Genomic DNA, 12,238 nt, shown 5'->3' on the forward strand with positions numbered 1-12,238 from the left:
GAAAAATCTATTATTACTCTTCAAATCATATCCAATATTTATCAGGGTAATTCTCCTGTTATCACCACCAATTGCAGGCCTTAGCCATGGTAGTAAATCTAGTTAGTGTGTCAGCTCTGGGAAGGTGGCTCGTCTGTCTTCCAGGTCAGGCTCAGCATAAGCCAGATTGCTCCCAGGAGAGCCTGGCTTGTGGGAAGGGCAGCCGAGAAGGAGGAGTTGATCAGAGAAGGTGGCTCAGCGGTTGGTTGGTAGAGTTGGGTGGGTTCTACTCATCCCACCCCCTTATACTGGGCTCAAGCCACAAAAAAGTGGATCTGGATTTGAAACACCCTGGCTTCTGGAGTGTTTGGATTCTTCCCTTCTGGATGCAAGGGGCCAGATCTTTTGAGCACCCTCAACTTCCCATGGAAGCCAAGAGGGAGGCAGCACCTTGCCAAGACGGGGTTCTAGAAGAAAGTGTTGTAGCTCCGTATCTCTAGGAGCCCTGTGGGCCAGATGGTCAGCTGGAGCTGTTCAGTGGGTTATACCGCTTTATACCATTAGAGAATCTGCAAGCTACAGCTTTAGTGTAGAAGGCCCCAAGTTCACTCCCCCCTGATAACATATGTTGGGGGTTCCTATGCCAGCCCAAGTGGTAAAGAAGGTTTAAATGGAGATGGGAGGAGGGGAGTTGCTTCTCTGACATTCTCCATATCCTCGGTTACAGACCCCAGGCTCTCCAGTGGGATGAAGGCAAACACAGATCTGAAAAAAAAAAAAGAGACTTCCTTCATTCTGCCGGGATGGCCGAGAAGTGCAAGAGCCACCCCTTCGTACTGCTAACCCTTTTGCTGGCAGTCTCCATAGCAACTTCCATGTGTAGCATCTCATTGGCATGTCAGTGCTCCAAAGCCTGGCCCAGGTGCATGGGGCAGCAACACTCAAAGGATCATTATTTATATCGCAGTAATGCCCAGAGGCCACACTTCAGGTCAGACCCCTGTGTGCTAGGCTCTGTTCACATAATGAAACAGTCCTGAAAAGCCTACAACCTCAACAGGTGAGGCTGACAACAGAGAGTTTATTATCATCCCCATTCAGATGTGAAACTGAGGCCCAGAGAGATGAAGTGACTCACCTAAGGTCGTCCAGGGAGCCTGTGGGAGAACTGGGAGCTGACTGCACATCTGCCGAATCCCAGTTCAGTTCCTTAGCCACAAACCATTCCTCTTCTCCAGGGGTTAGATAGTGGCAGGCTCTGAAGGGCATTGTGCCTGGTTTTCCCAGGTCAGAAAGAATGTCCTTGATGGGTGAGATGTTGTAAAGGTCTTCACTTGGGGGTCTGTTTGGGGAGTGTGGCCTAGTGGTCACGGCTGCAACTCCTGACTGCCAAGGGGGTTGTGGAGAGGGGAGCCCAGGATCGCCCAATTCACCAGGACTCCGATCCAGAGCCCTTTGGGTTACCAGTAGTCTGGCAACCAAGGCTGCTTAAGGCTGTCCTCCCTGGGTCTCATCTTGGTCCAAGGGATACTTCCTTCTCTGGTTGTCTCTGGGGTGGGTCCTCCCCTCCCTCAGGGAGGGCCCCTTTGGGCAGCTGTGTTAGAGTCTTTAGGCTCGGCTCGGCTCGGCTCGGCTCGGCTCGGCTCTCCTCTCCTCTCCTCTCCTCTCCCACTGCAGGGACTATGGGCGGCAGGTCTGCTCACCTCCAGCTCTGCCACCCAAATTAGCCAATTCCCTGCTTTTTAATTCCTCCAGCAGATGGAGCATTTGCTGCAGGTGTGGCTGGGCGGGGCTGGTAGAGCCCAAAATAATCCCTTAACCCCTTGTTGCCCAGTGTGGGATTTGTATACCCCATCAGAGATGTATAAATGGGAGTTAGTGTAAATTCATGACAAACTTAACATCACTGATAGTGATGCTAAGGACTCTCTCCTCCCACTCACACCATCGATGGAAAAAAGATGACCTTTTTTGGCACTGAAATGCCTCCAGATTGCACCTATTTTTAAAACCCTTTTTTGGGTCAAGCCTGGACAGCTTGGAGATTTCTGCCCTCTCTCCAGCACATGCAGCTCATTGCTGCGAGGGTAAAGAAAGAGCAGTGCATTTCCTCTGCCAGCACCGATCAATCTGGCACCTGTCATCATCATGAAACCAGCTATAAAATATTTAATGTCTTCATGATGAATTGGCAGATTGTTTGAAAAAGACAACAAGGAAACAAAGAAAAGGAAACAGACACTTGCAATCTGCAGTGCTGCTTTCTGCCAGATTGAGCATCTGAAGCCAACAAAAGGGAATTTGTTTTGCGACCTATGGTACCTGACAGGGTTGCCCTTTAATAAGAACCTGCCCTTAGCCTCAGGAAGTTTGAATTCAGCCTTAGCTAACACACTGTCATATTCCTCTACTTTTAATTCCAGTTTCCTCACAATAGATTTTAATTGGGTTGTACCTTGAAAAGAGTCTCCTCTGCTGTCCGCAGTGGAAAAGTTCTTATCTTCTGTGGGGGATCTTAAACTCCCAGCTCCTGAGTCACGTAGGTCTTCCCAGCCACTGTGCTGATGCCCCAAGCTAGGTAGTCTACCTCGGTGATGAGTTGATGGCTGCCATTTTGTACAACACATAAGGGATTGACGAGGGGATCTCCAAGGCTAAGACCCTGAGCTGCTACAGCTTGAGCTGAAGCTACCTAGATGGGGCTGTAATAGACTCACATCCTCTGCAGGTCAGGCACAGAGGGGGACCCATAATGCAGGCTCATCAATGGGCTGCAATGAGATTCTGTGTTATGTCCTACCAGGTCTCTGCTGCCCGCCTCCCTTGGGACATAACACCTGGACATGTGCTTGTAACCTGCTGGGGAACTTGGGTAACTCTAAAGTCTGAGACTGCAGGTTGGAGCATTCCCAACTTCATTGTGGGTTGGAGCACACACATCTGCGCCAGGAGCGGCTAGCTGCAGCAAAAGAAGAAGCTGAGTCTCTGGGTTAAAGCACAGGAACGACATTCAGGAGACGGATTCTATTGCCAGTTCTACCTCACATTTCCTGGGTGTCCTTGGGCGAGCTGCTTAACAGCACCATCCCCTATCTGGTGAGGATATTTACCTCCCTCATGGGGCTACATGGTGGGTTTTGGAACGTTCTTCTCACAAGATACCTGGTATGTCATAAAGCCCCGGCTCCTAGAGTCCTGTGATCATGGGAGAAGCTGAGGTTTCATTAAAAAAAGTCTATGTTCACAAGAGACTTTGACACCGGAGGTGGGAAACCCAAATTCAATTCTGTCTCCACCTCAGACAAGAGGGGGAATTGGGCCAGGGTTTCCAGCATGAGTGGCCTAACCCCTGGGCTAAGGATTACAAGGGAGCCTGCTCCTACTGATGACAGCTCCAGGAGCGGGTTCATGGCTGTGATTCCCAAGTCGACCGAGGGACCTACCCTCTTTTCGGGGATGGGGCTTAAACCACTTCCCTCTCCTCAGCATTCCCTACTGGCTCCCTTAGGCAGCTTCCTGCTCAGCATGTGGGCTTCTGTGAATCCCACTCTAAGGCCCCTCAGTCTTCTCATGTATTGCACAGGGTGCCTGATTCAGGGCTGTGAATTCCACTCTTTGGCCAGGCGGCACCTAAGAGGTAGGCATGGTGACGCTCCATGTTGCAGCAGCTAAGTCTCTTTGTGAATCCAGCCCTACATTTTTAGTCTTTCTAGTTGTGGAGAAAAGCTTGAAAACGTGAACACGAAAGGCTCAGAAGGCAAAGTAAAAAGAACCCAACATTTATTATTTTTTAAAACTCATTCTTTTTCAGATGGGGGCGGGGACTGACTTTTGATTTTTAAATATGTGGTGAGCCGGTTTTGTGTAGTTGGCCTAGAAGAACCTGGCTGAAAGCTTGGCTGGCACAAATGGGTGACTAGCAGTCTGTATAGACTGTCCCCATGTCTTCATTCTGGTGCTAGGAACAAGCTAGGTGGGGAACAAGCCCACTGTCTAAGGCTTTGTCTACATTTCTGTAGCTGCCACCAGTGCAAACTCCTAGTGTAGATGGGCTAAACAGTTATAGGTTGCAATTGACACTGGTGCAGCTTAATCTTGTTTCAAGGACTGGTCAGTGTAAATAGCAGATTTGTCCATCTGCATGAGAGGTCTGCATTGAGGCAGCTACTGTCATGGCTGAAATAGTCTAGACGAGGCCTAAACTTAGATTCATAGATACTAAGGTCAGAAGGGACCATTATGATCATCTAGTCCGACCTCCTGCACAGCGCAGGCCACAGAATCTCACCCATCCACTCCTGCAAAAAACCTCACCTATGTCTGAGCTATTGAAGTCCTCAAATCGTGGTTTAAAGACTTCAAGGAGCAGAGAATCCTCCAGCAAGTGACCCGTGCCCCATGCTACAGAGGAAGGCGAAAAACCTCCAGAGCCTCTTCCAATCTGCCCTGGAAGAAAATTCCTTCCCAACCCCAGATATGGCAATCAGCTAAACCCTGAGCATATGGGCAAGATTCACCAGCCAGATACTACAGAAAATTCTTTCCTGGGTAACTCAGATCCCACCCATCTAACATCCCATCACAGGCCATTAGGCCTATTTACCATAAGTATTTAAAGATCAATTAATTACCAAAATCATGTTATCCCATCATACCATCTCCTCCATAAACTTATTGAGTTTAATCTTAAAGCCAGATAGATCTTTTGCCCCCACTGCTCCGCTTGGAAGGCTATTCCAAAACTTCACTCCTCTGATGGTTAGAAACCTTCATCTAATTTCAAGTCCAAACTTCCCAATGACCAGTTTATTTCCATTTGTTCTTGTATCCACATTGGTACTGAGTTTAAGTAATTCCTCTCCCTCTCCAATATTTATCCCTCTGATATATTTATAGAGAGCAATCAACTTGAAAAAGTCTTTCAGACCCACAGCGCTAGAGTGAGGTTTCAATTATTGTTTATTACTTGGTGTATGCAAACCGGTCAAGCCAAACTGCAGCATTCTTATCAACAATGTTCAAGGCATGAAGACCTCTAGGAAGTTGAATCATTTTGCAGTCCTCAACAATGTGCATCATGCTTTGTGGCTGCCCATGATGACGTAGTGGACTGTCTCTAAAACACCACTGAAATTCTGCTACAGCACAAATTCTGTGCCAGTACAAAACTGGTTGAGAAGGCTCCATTGCCTTTGTGGTAAATCAAGCCCAGGTGGACGTTGGGTGGGGTCCAAGACAAGAGAATTATTTGTCACTTTCTCTGCGGACCATGAAGCTCACCACACGTCCTCTACCTTAAATCCCTCACCTGATAAACTTCTCCCCAGCAGGCGCCATGAGGGCAGACGACTATGTGGTGGATGAAATGAGTCTTTAATTAATGGTAGATGTGGCATATCACGCAATTTTGTCATGAGCTTTGCTACGTTTTCCTCTCTGCAAACACTGGGTGGAGCAATATTGCAGAGAATCAGTAACCATGGTAAGAGGAGTAGATTTAAGTGTGCCTGAAATAATTTGCATGGTGGAATTAAGTTGTATGTCGGTCATCAGCATGGCTTTGCAATTAGGCAAAATGAATTCCCACAGCCTGGCTTATAAGAAAACTCTCCAAACCAAACAAGAAAAAACATTTCTATAAGCCACCGAAGCAGGTTCCACTGCTTTGCACCTGGCTGTTTTGGTACAAAGATGAGACAAAATCCAAGCCGGGTTTCTTAGTTCCGGAGCCACCCAGCCCATCTTTCTATTAGCTCTGGGTTCCTGTTTCGTACATAAGATTTTTCCAGGAAAAAAACACCACATTGATCCTGGATCTAATCTCTCATCAAAGGATTTGAATGAGAATCAGCCTGTTTACTGCTAATGAAAGCAGTGTTTCTCTCTGTCTGTGAGTCGAGCCAGTGGAACGTACCTTTCCCCTCGGAGACCACCAGATGTTCAGCGGCCTGGGCAGACCCGCTGCCTTCGCCCCACCATGAGCGAGCTCACAAAGCAGTCTGCTCTCTCTGTGTGATTGATCAGCACATTTTCCAGATACATAAGCAGGTAATTAGAAAGTCAGCAGCTTATATATGGATGATATTGGATTGTGCTATCTTAAGCTTCAGGACCACAGGAAGATTGCTCCCCCACCTCTTATTGAAATGAGATGATACGCAGCTGAAGGCAGGTGAGTGGATAGAGAGTGGGACCCGGGAAGGAGGTGGAGTAGGGCTGGGGGGAGGATGGATTGAGGCCCCCAGTTCAGGAGAATACCTAAGTAAATGCTTAAATTCGATTGGGATTTAAAGTTAAGCACATCCTTAGGTACTTTCCCAAATAAAGCTTGAGAAAATAAGTTCCTGATCCTATGTGGCTGGTATGTAGGAAGTTCTGGTAGATGGCCTGGGTTATGATAGGTGTCCTCAGAGCAAACAATGCTACCACAGTGGAGACCAGGACCCCCCTTGTATTCTTGCTACATGCACATGAGTTGCTGTCTCAGCAGAGAGGAAGAGGGTTAAATGGATCATGCCTTCCCTTCTCACTCTCCACCTCAGGCCAGACTGATTGTGGGAGTCATAGAGTTTAAGACCAGAAGGGACCTCCCGATCATCCTGTGCGTCACACGCTTCTCAACACCATCTAGCCATCTCCACACCAGGCTGACAACCAGAATTAGACCAAATGATTACAGCCCTCGGGAGACTCAATTATGAGAATAATTGGGTGCCAAAGACTGAGAAGAGGCGGGGCTGAGGTGTACCAGTGCCTGGAAGGGTGGTCTGGGTAACCAGGAGCTTCCTCCGGCTCAAAGTGCCCTATGAAAAAATATATGAGAGGTTAAAAAAGAGAAAAAATTATTAAGGGTCTGACTGCATTATCCTGGTCATTGTGTTGTCACCGAGACCAGTGCACAGGGAGTGTAAAACCATACAATTTTGATCTGCTAGCATGGTATGCTCACTTTGCGCTGCTATAAATTAGGGCTGGTTGAAAAATTTCCATCAAAACTGCCTGTGGACAGGAAACTGGGGTTTTGATGAACCAGACTGAATTGGGGGAGTGGGGGAGGGATATGCCTGCTTTCTGCAAGGCATTTTATTTTTTCATCAATAAAACCAAATACCTGAAAAACAAACTGTGATGCACCCTGGGAGATCTAGTTCACCCAGGGTAGCTGGCCTTTAGAAGGGAATGGGGAGCACGAGGCTCCTGAACTACAACTCCCATGAGGCACCGTGGCAGCATTTCTGAATTGGAATGCTATGGTTTTCAGTCAAAGTATATAGGTACTCAATATGTTGCCAAAAAGTAAAAATTTATGTGGAAAAAGGCAGGCAAAAAGTATTTTTTTTTGATTGACATTTTCCATGGGAGGGGGCCGTTTTTCTGGCCCGTTCTAGTGTAAATGACTGCATGGCAGTTATGATGTAATGGAAACTCAGCCCCGAAATTTCTGGTTGCAAAGAGTGCCTTGCCAGCCAAGTCCAAAGCAGCACACTGCAGACATGCAGCCTGAAACAAACAGCTCTTTTATTCCCTCCATTCATCTCAATGGTGCAGTGTTGCAGACTCTTGTGATTTTATCATGAGTCATTGTAATTTGGTGTTATCCTTAAAGTTTTAGCTCCTGAAGTCATGTGAACAGAGGAGTTGAATCTCAACTTTCATTTGAAAGGGAAAGGGAAGCTAACCCCCATGGTTGTGGAGAAAAGCCTGGAAATGTGACCCCATTGTACTCGGAAGGCAAACGAAAAGAACCTGCATTTAGTTGTCATGTTTTTAAGTCAGTCTCTTGATTGTTGAACACTTTGGGGTTGGCAATCCCGATGAGGGGGTTTTAACACTGCAGATTGTCTGGGAGGACAATTTAAACAGTGCTGTCAAGAAAGGCTTCCCAGGCAGGGGAAAGGGAAGACATGACCCATTTAAAGATCTCCAAACACAAATAAAACTTCACAACAGGGGAAATGACTAACAGTGAAATGAACCATTTCAGAGTAGCAGCCGTGTTAGTCTGTATTCACAAAAAGAAAAGGAGGACTTGTGGCACCTTAGAGACTAACAAATTTATTTGAGCATAAACTTTCGTGAGCTACAGCTCACTTCATCGGATGCATTCAGTGGAAAATACAGTGTGGAGATTTATATACATAGAGAACATGAAACAATGGGTGTTACCAAACACTCTGTAACAAGAGAGTGATCACTTAAGGTGAGCTATTACCAGCAAGAGAGCGGGGGGCGGGGGGGGGGGCACGGGGGGCGGGGAACCTTTTGTAGTGATAATCAAGGTGGGCCATTTCCAGCAGTTGACAAGAACTTCTGAGGAACAGTGGGGGGTGGGGTGGAGGGGAGAAATAACATGGGGAAATAGTTTTACTTCTTCAACAAAAAATCTTCAAAAACAGACTCCAAGGAGAGACTGCTGAATTGGAATTAATTTGCAAACTGGACACAATTAACTTAGGCTTGAATAGAAACTGGGAATGGATGGGTCATTACACAAAGTAAAACTATTTCCCCATGTTTATTTCCCCCCTCCACCCTCCACTGTTCCTCAGATGTTCTTGTCAACTGGTGGAAATGGCCCACCTTGATTATCACTACAAAAGGTCTCCCCTCCCCACCACCGGCTCTCCTGCTGGTAATAGCTCATCTTAAGTGATCACTCTCTTGTTACAGTGTGTATGATAACACCCATTGTTTCATGTTCTCTGTGTATATAAATCTCCCCACTGTATTTTCCACTGAATGCATCCGATGAAGTGAGCTGTAGCTCACGAAAGCTTATGCTCAAATAAATTTGTTAGTCTCTAAGGTGCCACAAGTCCTCCTTTTCTTTTAGTGAAATGAAGTTGCTAGCTCAGAAAAGCTGTGGTAGAGGAAGGAATTGAACCCTGCATCCTTGTCTAGTGCCCAAACCACAAGACTAACCTTAGAGAGCCCTGCAACTAGCTCTTCACGTAGCCAATTAATGTGTCCCATGTCAGATTATGGGGTTTGGAAGGTCTGTCCTAATGAGGCAATGATGCTAGCTAGCCAGTAGATGGCACTGTCCATCCCAAGTTTAGCAGCATACTTGGCCCAGCTGAGCTTGTTCCACTAGGAAGCAGCCCGGGAGGAAGCAGGTTGCAGGGCAGTTGCTGGTGGCTGGGCTAATGCGTCGGTGGCTTGGAGCAGTGGCTAGTGCTGTTGTCTCCCCTGCACAGCACGGGTATGCTCCGCAGGGCGTGGGTGGTGCTGGTGAGGCAGGCCGGCGTGCGCTGTCTTTTGGAATGGGCATTGCCTGGTTGGCGTTTCGACAGTACGTACGTACCTTGGGACAGGCATGCGCAGCGCCCAGCACGACAAGATGGGGTCCCTGTGCAACAGCAGCTGCAGATGTGCTGCCGTCGGGGCCTCCGGCCTAGTTCTGCCGCGGTGCGTTCTGCCAGCCGTTAATGCTGCACAGGTCCAAACGCTGCCAGAGTACGGCCCTTCTCCTCTCCCGGAGCCAGTGACGTCACGCCAGGTTGGAGGACAATGCTGCCCTGCCAGGCGATAACGTTTTATACTTGGCTGCCCAATGGGTGTAAAAGGCACCCGAGTCAGAAGCTGGCCATGGTGCATGGCTGCAGACGAGCATCCGGGGTGCAAGGCTACAGTGGGGGCATCCCCAAGGGGCAGTAGGGGCTGGGGCCTGCAGTACGCTCAGTGTCGTGGTTTACATGCAAAGGTGCTGGAACTAGGGGTACAAGGTTTACAGTTTGGTTCAATGGCTCTCAGCACCCCCACTTATTCCAGCACCCGTGTTTGCTCCAGCACCAGTTGTCTACAAGGGAGTGTCTCTGAGATTGCTCGGTTCTTTCTAACAGCGAGACGCCTTTAAGTGTTTGCACCTAGAGGCTCCTGTGACTAGCATGGTCTGAGAACCTGAGCCATGAGGACGGAACAGGTGTGGGGGAGGCACAATGGGGCTTTGGGGCTTTGGGACTGAGATCTGCAGCAGTAACATCAGCGATTCGTAGATGTTTAGTCGGGGGTGGGGGGAGGGAATCCTTATGATTATCTATTCTGACCGCCTGCACAGCACAGGCCAGAGAAACCCACACAGTCCAAACTCTTCCCTAGCCATCTGAGAGTGCTCTAACCCCTAGGCCAAGCTTCCTCTCATTGCTGCAGGATGGCAGAGTCACACGGCCAGGCCTGTGGCACCACACCGTTAACTCAGAGATGTGATCTGATGGCACAGGAAGTGGAGGAGGAGTCCTTAGGAGAGGAAACCATGTAACCAGCCCTGCCCAGAGGCCAAAGACAACAGAGCAGGCCTTTTGTAGAGTGGCCTTCCTTAGAGACAGAGTCCGCCCATGAGCTAAGGTTACTCCGATGTCCCTTAAGGATCAGTTTTTCCTCTACCCAGAAGCCACCACCAGTTCCTACCTCAGGCTAAAGTCCTGGTTAAACAGGCCATGTAAACTATGGCAGAACAAAATCCCTTTCGATGGATGTTGGCCCTGTCTGTTGGCTTGGTCCCCGTCCTTCCCTCAAATCCTGGAGGGGGGGTTGGAGGTGCCTCGGGACACAGGCACTGCCCGATGGAGGAAAAGTGGGCTTGGCAGAACACGAGTTTTATTTTTTGATCATTTCAATGGATATCAATGCTCATTTTTAAGCATTTAAGATCGATTTTTAAATTTTCACAGTTGCACAAAAAGGTGGGGTTTAAGTGTTATATTTTTCTGTTTTTATCCATTGAAATATTCAAAGTTGTGGGAAATTAGCAGAGAGGGTCAGACAATGCGGGGATCAGATGGTAAGTAGTTAATGACAGCTGAGATTCAAAAATGTAAAGCATTGTAACCATTGAAACCCAAATTGTCAACATCCCATGTCAAAATATACAAAGTAAAGCTCCCATGTCAAAATATGCAAAGTAAAGCTCCAATAAGATCCCAAGCAGCATGTCTCTGACGATGCCTCACTATACATTTCTATTGCTATTGATGGAAATATGTTTTTCCTGGGTTTGGGTGTATATAGTGAAATCGACATTTTCCAACATTTACTTCTAGAAATCTGACCCTTCCAAGCCTAAGTAAAACACCCAGAGCAGAGCTTTAGGCCGGGCGAGCAGCGGGCGATCGAGTTCGGCGAGTGATTGCGGGGACCGGGGGAGTGCGAAGTATTAGGACGAGACACTCCTGTGTCCCCAAGTAGAGCTTTGCCAGGCAAGAGGCCAGGCTGCCAGATGGTTCCTGTGCAGACTCTGAGTGGAGAACTCGGCTGGCAGCCTGCCCATGCTCCTCTGGATGGGGCTGGTTGGATCTTGCTGGCTTGCAGGGCAGGAGAGTGAGTTTTGTCACGGCTTGCAGGGGAAATGCAGAGATCCAGTCCCACTGCCTCCCTCCCAGGGACGGTTCTGCCGCTCAGCCTCAGTGCCTCGTGGCCAGCTCCAGGAGAGCTTTGGGCTGCAGCAAGAGGGTGGAAGGTAGGGCAGGGTGCTGGGAGAGACACTGAGGCAAGGGCCAATTAATAAGCTCACCTGTGTATGTTCCCGTCTGCTACACGCCGGGCTGGGGAGATGGCTGCATGGAGTTGTAGCTGGGTTGGTAGAGAGTCTGCATGTCCAACAGGGCTGGTAGCTAGTGCCCCTTGCACCTGGGGATCCTTCACATTCTTCCTGCCCTGTGGGGTGAATGCCATTGTTGGATACTGGGTTCCTATAACAATAGCTCACTCCCTGTCTGCAGCAAGGGTGGGTTAGTAGGCTCCAGGATCATATGCCCTCCCCACTGCAATCCCGCTCCTGTTCCCCCAGGGCCCAATCCTGTGGTCGCTGTATGCCCAGAGTTTTGTACTTGGAGAAACTATTGAATCCTCGGGCCCTGGAAGGTATAATGGGAACAGTGAGTGAGACTGGGAGGGCCAGTGGGGATTGGTAGTCAGGGCCGTGTCTCAGGGGATGCTGTGCAGGGGGCTGTGAGACGGGGAGAGGGTTTGCTCCTGATTTTGCAGAATAACTGCACCACAGCAGCTCCTAGGAGTCAGCGTGAGAATGGTGGGGTCAGGGCTTGGGCAGGGGTCGTGTCAGTGCCCCGTGATGCCCCCCCCCGAGAGGGCTCCAGCGTTAGCACCCTAAGTTAGGGTTAGGCCCCTGTTAGCGCAGTGGGTGAGTTAATGGAGATGCTAAGGTGTGGTGGCTCCAGGGGCAAGTCTGCTGTGTCTGGTGCGCTGAGACATTTGCTCCCTTGCTGCCTCCCCTAGATGCCCTGCAGAGCCTCAGCAGGCCAGG

This window comes from Dermochelys coriacea, chromosome 16 (assembly GCF_009764565.3).
Source record: "Dermochelys coriacea isolate rDerCor1 chromosome 16, rDerCor1.pri.v4, whole genome shotgun sequence".
Lineage (NCBI taxonomy): Eukaryota > Metazoa > Chordata > Testudines > Dermochelyidae > Dermochelys > Dermochelys coriacea.